A 7787-nucleotide genomic window follows, 5' to 3' on the forward strand; every position below is an offset into this window, starting at 1 on the left:
TGCATATTTTAATGGAAAATTTCAAACATAAAGTAGAATTTTCACGTTCTTATCATCCAGCTTTAACAATTAGCAATCATGGCCAATCTTGTCTTCTCTCTATGTCTACCTACTCCCCTGATCCTGGATTATTTTGAAACAAGTCCCAGACATCATATTACTTTATTTGTAACTATCAGAATCTATTGCTAAAAGACAGGAACTCCCATTTAAAATGAAACTTCAATATAATCACAAACCCTTCTTAAAAGCATAAAAATTCCTCAAAATCTTTTTTTAACAGCTTATTTGTTTGAAAAGTAGTTTGCAAAGGCAAAAAGGATCATAGGTGGTAGGCAGGTAAAAAGAACAAATTTTCTCCACATTTTCTAGGTAGATGTTTACAGTTACTTCAGCGTGAAAATGTTGGTGCCTTGGGAACAGAAAAGCAGATGGTCGAAAAAGGTGAACCAATATAGGCCAATAAATGAAGGCGATCATGCTACTTGGAGACATCTTGGAGGAGTGGTTATTTCCTTAAGACCCCATCCTCTGATCTGACCCAAACCCAGAGGTACTCTCTTCCCACGGTCCTCAGAGGAACATTCAAACCAGTCTTTCCTTGGTAATACGTCTGCTATCACAGCTGTCATTTGATAAGCAGCCTTAAGTGTGACCTTTTGATTCCACATGTAAGTGAAATCATATAGTATTTATCTTTCTCTGCCTGACATTTCACTTAGCATCATACACTCTAGGTGCCAGGTGGGTACTTGAAATATTAGGGGGATCACTTTGTAATGTATGTGATTGTCTAACCACTATGCTGTACACCTGAAATTAATACAAAATAATCTCAAATGTAAACTGCAATTGAAAGAATTAAACATTAGGAAAAAATCTAGCAAAATATAAAAGGCAATATTTTGCACAGTATTTCTCTGTCCATGGTGCTGACCTACCAGCCCTTTGGCTGGCAACCAGAAGATGGGATTGAATGTAGGGCTACCATAAAAGTGAATATTAAATATAAATTAAATAGTCCCAGAAGTGCTGTCTGTGCCTATGCTAAGTTAAAAAGTCCAAGCTGGGGAATTTCCTAGTAATGCCAGTTACCTCTTATTTCTTTTATATCCTGAAAATCCCATCCTTATTTTTAAAAATTGAAAATTGGAAGTGAAAAGTTTGAGTATGTGTGCATTGGTGTGTCTGTTTTGGACTTAGTATAAATATTTTCAAATGTTATATCTCAAGCTATAACTAATTGAAATAAATTTCCATTTCACAAATTAAAAATTGCCTCTCCCACTGGCTCACTAAAGGTGGTCAGAGAGCTGACAGAATAACAACCACTAAATTTTCCAGTTCCTCTCACTCCATTGAGCAACAGTGAAATATTCTCAACTTTAGGCATATAGCTAACAGTCAACAATTTTTTGCTCCATATCTCCCTAAGGCACCATACTAGGCACTAGTGGATAGATAATACATAAAACATAACTCTTTTATGCAAAGTATTAATAGTAAAATGGGGGAAATCAGTCATATAATTGTCATATGTTAGAATAAGTGTGGTAGAGCTATGCATGAAGCCTGTGATAGTACAGGGTAATAGCAATGGCTACCAGGAAAAGCTCCATACAGGGAAATTTGAAGGATGTTTAGCAGGAGGGGAAAGGCATTCCAAGGGGAGGTAGCATCATGAACATGAGTGGTACTTATAAACTTAGTATGGGGGGTGAGGAGGAGGTGGTGGAAGGTGAAAGTGTACTCATAGGTGGGAGGGAATTTGGACTTTATGGTGAAGGCAATGGGAAGTGTGCCCATTGCTGTAGGAAGCTGAGGGCATCCTTCTGACTCTGGGAGAAAGTTCTCTCCACATAGACTCATGGCTAGAGCCATTATTTACATACTCACCACACAAGGATTTGAATAAGATGATTTCTAGGTTCTATTAAACTTTTTATTCATTTACCCATCCATTGAACACATAGACACAATGGAGGTAGACTCGATTCCTGCCCCTGAGGAGTCTACATTCTAGTGAAGATTGGAGGAGACAGATAATATACAGGTAAACATATACATAAACAAGGTAATTTCAGCTTGTAGTAAATTCTAAGAGGAAAATAGTGTGGTGGGACAGACAACAGCTGGGCAGGGGTTATTTATAAAATTTGATCTGGGAAAAGTTTCTCTAACCCTGCTGCTTGAGCTGGAGGCTGAAGGATGAGAAGGAACATGCAGGTGCAGGGTCTGTGGAAGACATTCCTAGAGGGGGAAATAGAGGCCTCGAGTGGGAAACTATGACGTGTTCTACACACTGAGAGGAGACCAATGTGGCTGGGGCATCATGAGCAAGTGGAGGAATGGGAGTAGAGTCAGTCACAGACCTTGTTGAAAGAGCTGTGCAGGCTGTGGTAAGGAGCATGTAATTGATTGTAAAAAATGGCATTTTAGCTCTGTTGGTTGGAGCATCATCCCGCACACCAAAGGGTTGTAGGTTTGATTCCCCGATCGGGGCATGTACGAGAGACAACCGATTGAAGTTTATCTCTTCTCTCTCTCTCTCTCTCTCTCTCTCTCTCTCTCTCTCAAAAATCAATAATAACATATTGTTGGATGAAGATTTAAAAAAATGGCATTTTAGGATTTTAAGCTACTGAGTGACATGATCTGATGCATACTTTAACACGATAACACTGGATGATGTTGAGAGTGGATTGAAAGGGGGCAAGAAGGCCAAGTGTGGGCCTTTGGATGTAGTTTTGGCAAAAGGTGATGACCTGGACTTGGGTGTGACAGTAGAGGTGGAGGGAAATGGGTGTGTTCTATATATTTTGAATGCCAAACAGTCAAGATGTATAATGGACCATAAGGGATTGAGGATGACCCCTCTTTTTTGTTTGTTTTTTTTTGTTTTTGTTTTTGTTTTTACTCGATTACCAGTTTATTATACAGGGTACAATTCAGAAACAGCCCGAAGGTAGAGACGCCTGGAGCGGCGTGAGCACGAGAGTGCCTGCCCTGGCCATGGACGCCCCCTCCCCTCCCGGCACCTCCACGTGTTCTGGGTTTTTATGGAGGCTTCATCACAGCAGCATGACGGATGACATCACTGGGGGTTCATTAACGCTCCAGCCCCTCTCCCCTCCCAAGAGCCCAGGAGGGAGGGTGAGGAGGGGGGTAGGGCAGAAAGTTTCAACCCCATTGGTTCCCCTGGCAACCATTCCCTCCCTATCCTTAGAGGCTTCCAAAAGTCACCTAACAAAATTAGGTTGCAAGAAGCACTTTATGAATTACAAAAGACCCCTTGGTTGCTCTAATTGCCAAGGAAATTCCAAGGGTTGTAGGAGCTCTGTGCCAGGAATGCGTCTGAAGACCAAATATGTATTTTGTTTTACAAATCGCAAAATCACACCACTCATCGCAGGCAGAACTTCATCCCGGGGCACAGCGTCCACGGTTCCGCATGGCTTCCTCTGGAGTCCGAGGGGAGCAGTGGGGTGGGCCACCGGAGGTCCCTGACCACACCCTCCTCTGGGAGGTGGGCTGGAAGGCAGGGAGGCTGGGCAGCCTGTGACTTTTCAGCGTCCAGAGCTCCAGTTCCCGCCCGCTCCGCTGGAGCCGGAAGGCAGGGAAGCTACTGGCCTGGCCTGGGCCGAGGAGGGGAGCGCTCCGGCAGATCCGAGGCTACAGCCCACTCCAGCCCCGCGGAGACCTGGCCCCCAGCTTCAGGCACAGCGGTGGCTCGGCCTCGGCCAGCTGGTGGAGCCTGTCCACGTCGTCCTCTCCGTCCACAGGGTGCCCGTTCACCTCCAGAATCTCATCGCCCTGCTGCAGCCCCGCCCGAGCAGCCGAGCCCCCTGGAGTCACCTGGGAGATGGAGAGGCGAGGCCCGCTGGCCACGTAGCTGAGGCGGAAGCCATAGCCGCGGCCAGGCCCCGGGGTACAAGCAGCACTGGCGGGAGCCACGCGGGGCACGAGGCAGGGCTGTGTCTGCACCTGGGGGGTCCTCGGTCTCAGCCCCGGAGGCGAGCGGGTGCTCTGGGGCGAGGCGGGGGTCTCTGCGCTCTCCAGGAAGAGCAGCGGGGACAAGCGCACCGAGCTACCACCAAGGCCCTTCTCCTCCCGGAGCAAGAACCCGAAGCCCTGGGGCCCTTTCTCCAGGTGCAGACAGCGGGGCCTGGTGGGCAGGGCCCAGCCCTCTGCCAGGGGTGCGGCCCGGGGCATTCCCCGCTGGCGACACTGCTCCTCCACCTCCGGCCCTGCCACCAGCAGCGTCACCTGCTCGCCACTCTGCCAAAGCCGCCTGCTGAGCTGGCTGTGAGTGAGCGTCTCCACGCCGACCCCGTTCACCTCCAGCAGCCGGGCCCCCGGGGGCACCCCTGCCCGCTCAGCGGCTCCTCCAGTACTCAGCACCAACCAGAAAGAGCCTTGATGTTCGTGGGTGACGCTGAAGCCAAAGCCACCCTCGTCTCTCACGATGTGGCACAGCCGGGGCCGGACCTCGGGGCCCAGGGTGGGACAGAGAAGGACGCCGTTGCCCTGCCGGGCTCGGGCCGCGTCGAGCGCCGGCCCCGCCACCACCGCCAGCAGCACCGGTGCGCCACCTGGAGGGAGGGTGGGCGAGGGTGGAGCGGCCCGGCGCCCCTGCCAGTCCCGTCCCTGGCACCTACACTTTTCACCACCGAACCAGCTCTCCAGATGCCTTTTCCCAACTATTCTGACCCGGGCACCCCTCACTCCTGGGAGGTGGGGGAGGGGAGGGAGGTGGTCCCCGCCAGACGGCGGCTTCTCCCGACCCCTCTATTTTTTATTTGAGCAACTGCGTTGGTGATACTACAGGTTTTGATATAGAGAGGAGGACTGGTTTGTTGGAGTGGAGTTGTGGTTGGGAAAATCATTAATTCTGTTTGAATGCAGTAATTTCGAGATCTCTATTAGGTATGTAAGTGTCAAATAGACAGTTGGCTATACCTCCAGGGAAAGGTCAGTAGTGGAGATAAAATCAGGGTCATCAGCATATATTTAAAGCCATCAGACTTCATGAAAACATAGAGAAAGAGTATAGATATAGAAGGGGAAGAAGGTAGACCCATGCCCTAGAGCACCCCATCATTTAGCAGATAACTGAGGAAGAGAATTGTTACAGTTGAATTGTGCTCCCCGAAAATCCATATGTGGAAGTCCTAACCCCCAGTATCTGAGAATGTGTCCTTGTTTGTAAATAAGGTCATTGTAGCTGTAATTAGTTAAGATGAGGTCATACTGGATTAGGGTGGGGCCCTAATCCTATCTAATAATAGACAAACATGGTAATTGACCGTACCTTTGCTACGCCTCCCATGGGCTAATCAGCACAATATGCAAATTAACCGCCAACAAAGATGGCAGCTAATTTGCATACTGCAGGCAGGGCGGGACAGCGAGAGCCGCCAGTGCGAGCCGCCATCCAGGCCCCCGTGTGCGACCCCACAAGCCGCCTGCCTGCCGCCCGTGATTGGATCCGATCCTGGGCCGAAGGCCGGCCCCAGAAGCCCCAGAAGCCCCAGAAGCCTCCTGATATCGTAGTAACTCTATCAGTAAGCACTCTGAAAGTCAGTGGCATAAATGCACCAATTAAAAGACAGATTATGAAGGTAAATCAAAAACAAAACCCACTTTAAATATAAAGACACATATAGATTAAAAGTAAATGAATTAAGCTGCAGCCTGTTTTGCTCAGTGGATAGAGCATTAGCCCGTGGACTGAAGGGTCCCAGGTTCGATTCCAGTCAAGGGCATGTACCTCAGTTGCTGGATTGATCCCCAGTCCCTATCAGAGCATGTGCAGGAGACAACCAATCAATGTGTCTCTCCCTTTCCCTTCACTCTCTCTAAAATTCAATGGAAAAATATCCTTGGGTGAAGATTAACAAAAACAAAGCAAATGGATTAAGTAACATTAAAGAGATGATAAGAAAAATATATTCCAAATTTTGTTAGTTGTATAATGGTTATGTTTAAATTATTAACACCTAAGAAATTGGGTGAAGGGTACATATAATATGCTGTAGTATTTTATAGTTTTTTTTACATGTATGAGATTATTTCAAATTAAAATATTAAAAAATTAAAAATTAATAAAATATTAATTGAAATGTATCTGCATTACATGAAAAAATCTCCTAATTGCTTCTAGCATAATTTATTAAATTGTGCTAAAATTTAGAAGGGTTCAATTAAAAAATATCTTAATTCTAAATGATATCATAGAAAATATATAATAGTGCAGTTATCTGAAAATAAAAATTTAAAGAAGTGAATTTAAAGAAGGGATTAGCCAAAGAAAATATATGCACAACCCATGGACACAGACAACAGTATGGTGATGGCCAGAGAGAAGTGGGGGGCAAGAGCTGGGTAGAGGGGGCAAAAGGGGGGAAATAGGGACATCCTATATAATAATAATAAAAGGCTAATATGCACATTGACTGAACGGCAGAATGACCGGTTGCTATGATGTGCACTGGCCACCAGGGGGCAGATGCTCAATGCAGGAGCTGCCCCCTGGTGGTCAGTGCACTTCCATATGGGGAGTGCCACTCAGCCAGAACCTGGCTCATGGCTGGCCAGCGCAGTGGTGGTGGCAGGAGCCTCTCCCACCTCCGTGGCAGCACTAAGAATGTCCAACTAATGGTTTAGACCCGATCCCTTGGGGGCCTAAGCCTTTAGTTGGACATCCCCTGAGGGCTCCCTGGCTGCCAGAAGGATGTCTGACTGCAAGCTTAGGCCTGATCCTCTGGGGAGTGGGCCTAAGTCGACAGGTGGACATCCCCCAAGGGGTCCTGGACTGAGAATGGGTGCAGGCCAGGCTGAGGGACCCCCCCTCCCAGTGCACAAATTTTTGTGCACTGGGCCTCTAGTTTATTATAACTGGTGTCTTTATAAAAAGGGGAAATTTGGAAATAGACATACACAAAGGGAAAACATCATGTGAAGCTTGGAGTTAAGCTGCCACAAACCAGAACTAGGAGGGAGGCCTGGAACAGCCCCTTCCCTAGGGCCTTCAGAGGGAGCAAGGACCTGCTGGCCCCTTGATTTCAGACTCTGGCCTCCAGAACTGGGAAATGACCAATTTCTGTTAAGCCTCTCAGCTTGTGGTACTTCGTTATGGCAGCCCTAGTGAACTAATGGAAGAATCTAGAATAGAAGAGTAAATAGAAGCCATCAGAGAAGTAAAAGAAAACCACTAGTGTGTGGTATCTTGGAAAACAAGTGTTGCAAGAAGGAGGGAGTGGCTACTTGTATTAAAGGCTGTTGAGAAATTAAATGAGAGGAGGATAGAGAAAGGACAATTAGATTAGATTTTGCAATATATTTGGGGATTTTTGTCCCTCCCACCTCTGATATTTGAGATTGACATCCGATAGTCACCTACTGGTGGTGATTTTTATTTTATCAGCAGATCTTTAGCTGTTAGAAGAGACGAGTGAGCTGAGAGCTTTTCTTCTGGTTTGAATGTTTCCTGTCTCTCTTGGGAGTTGCATGATATTTTTGGCCGCATTCTGTGTTTTCCGCCTTTGTGCCCAGAGTCACGCCTTCTTCTGGAGGAAAAGGAGTTGCTGCCAGTTCCCCAGTGGCACAGGAATCTCAGTGAATTGTGCTGAACTCAGTTCTCCAGATCCTCATTCGCCACTCACTATCCACTGCCTCCTATTCTGAATTTGGACCACCCCCAGAACCACTCCCATCCTCACAGCCAACTAACTCCTGCCCATATTTTTAGCTTTTTCCTTATGCTCAGAATTTATGATCCACCGCTG

The 7787-nt window shown here is 47.0% G+C and overlaps 1 pseudogene; it reads right to left on the minus strand.

The window, feature by feature from the left end:
• Positions 1 to 3621: 3621 nt before the first annotated feature.
• On the minus strand, positions 3622 to 4592 carry LOC102419172 (annotated as a pseudogene).
• Positions 4593 to 7787: the final 3195 nt, after the last annotated feature.

The sequence above is a fragment of the Myotis lucifugus genome, unplaced genomic scaffold (assembly GCF_000147115.1).
Source record: "Myotis lucifugus unplaced genomic scaffold, Myoluc2.0 scaffold_849, whole genome shotgun sequence".
NCBI classification, from domain to species: Eukaryota; Metazoa; Chordata; class Mammalia; order Chiroptera; family Vespertilionidae; genus Myotis; species Myotis lucifugus.